Source organism: Danaus plexippus, chromosome 2 (assembly GCF_018135715.1).
Source record: "Danaus plexippus chromosome 2, MEX_DaPlex, whole genome shotgun sequence".
Classification (NCBI taxonomy): Eukaryota; Metazoa; Arthropoda; class Insecta; order Lepidoptera; family Nymphalidae; genus Danaus; species Danaus plexippus.
The window spans coordinates 1,027,726-1,029,784 of NC_083537.1; the positions used below are offsets into that span (position 1 = coordinate 1,027,726).

Below are 2,059 nucleotides of genomic sequence, written 5' to 3' on the forward strand. Positions count from 1 at the left end.
TGCTTATATATGAAAATTATGTTTTGTTGTCAAAAAAATATTTATTATCTTTTGCTGTCCTTAGTTAACCGGAGCAACAACTAGCGCCATCTCTGATCTGTGAGTGAAAAATGTTGACACAACATTACTGTTCGTGATGATAACTTTTTTTTAAACAGATTTAATTTTATACTTGAGCTATTCTGAATATTTTTGTATAACTTAGATAAGTAGCAAATTTGACTAAGTAAAATATATGCTACAAAATACTAAAACGTAACGGTTACCCCGAAAATACTCAAGAAAGTGCTTGAGAATGGCAAAATTGGCGAGTCAAGGAGTTGTAAGGGGCAAACACATCCGCTCAACGTCTAAGTGTTCATCGCGACAAATTGGCTCTTTACGGACCTTGTGGCTAATGATTGTGGGCCTTTCTTAAATACTTGGTTTATAGCTAAAAGGTATTGAAATCTCCATTTTGTAACAGTGATAGTAATTTCTAAAATTGATTAAACAATTAATCTGGTATTCAAATTCTTCTTTTTTTTCATTAACAGAGTAAAACAAATAAACTACGATTTTGTTATTGTTGTTATTTTTTAATGAATCTCTTCAGACAAACTTATAAATTTATAAAAGTGACCTCTTTTAATAATAAATGGAGCTTACTAAACATTTCACGACGTTGGAGCTAAGTCTGCACTACTTTAAATTTCCATGTTCGTTACTAGATGGCTCTTTTCACAATTTTTATTGTACTTAAAATAATACGATTTATAATATTCTAATAAAAAAAACAATTAAGAGAACTGATCTGGTACATATCGCATTTTATAAAATATTTATGAGACTTCTTTTCTAAAGACTATACTTATGTATTTGGTTTTAATATATATAGTGGATATAAAATATAAAATTTTTATTCAGTATTTGTAATTGGTTTTAATTTCAATTTTTTTTTAATCTATTGATAAATAAATTATAAAAAAAAATTCAATTAATAAAAAAATCAATAATTGTAACATATTATTTAAAATTTCATTCTCATGCAACAAGGACCGTGTGGCCTAATGGATAAGGCGTCGGACTTCGGATCCGAAGATTGCAGGTTCGAGTCCTGTCACGGTCGCATATCAACGTTTTTGTCACTTTTTTGTATATATTTTATTTATAAATTTTTATCTATACTTGTAACGTACGAGTAACATTTTAAAATATAAATGAATAATCGCCGGGACAACATCGTAGTATGGATAAAATATCATATTACGAGTGACGCCACTGACTTCGCGGAATGAACACCAAGCCATGTGAACTAGAAGATTTCTGATACAACACAAGCAATGGAATGGGATTGCAATTCTAACATCGGGGCAATCATGTAGTCTTAGCTATAGGTTATAAGTTTAAATTTGTAATTCTTATTATAAGTAAATTACGTAGTTTTCCTGGAACCTCCGAATGCCACCCTATATCATTTACTAATTTAACAAAGCTGCAAAGTTTGTTTGTTTGAACGCACTAATCTCAGGAACTACTGGCCCGATTTGAATAATTCTTTCAATGTTAGATAGACCATTTATTGAGAAAGGCTATAAGCCATATTTTATTTAAAAAAATTGAGATCCGTAAAGAAATTGCTACTTAGTAACCCAAGGTGTAAAATAGAAATCCTATTTATGCGTTCGCTGTGAAAACTATTGACAATACAACAAAATAATGTACTACGGGTTTATAGGACCCATTAAAATCTACAAAAATATATGCAAAAGCATATATCTATAATAGTTTAGTCACAATATCCGCTTTTTCTGTTAAAAAAAATATACCTATATTAAATCGTCTCAAGAAAGAAATTACGCTAAGCATTATGTTTATAAATCTATTATGTTATAAATCTTTAATATTCCATTGTGAACAAAATTTTCATTGAAATCATTAATTTCCGTTAGGTCTTAGAATAGTATAACTACTAATATTATAATAGCGAAAGTAACTCTGTCTGACTGTCTGTAACGTGTTCACGCCTAAACCGCTGAACCGATTTTGATTAATTTGAGTATAGAGAAAGATAGAGCTT

At 29.4% G+C, this 2,059-nt stretch overlaps 1 non-coding gene across 1 annotated transcript; it reads left to right on the forward strand.

Moving 5' to 3' along the window:
- The first annotated feature begins 1,035 nt into the window (after positions 1–1,035).
- On the forward strand, positions 1,036–1,108 carry Trnar-ucg (transfer RNA arginine (anticodon UCG)). Its single transcript has one exon. It is a non-coding gene; the product is annotated as a tRNA-Arg (tRNA).
- The last annotated feature ends 951 nt before the right edge of the window (positions 1,109–2,059 follow it).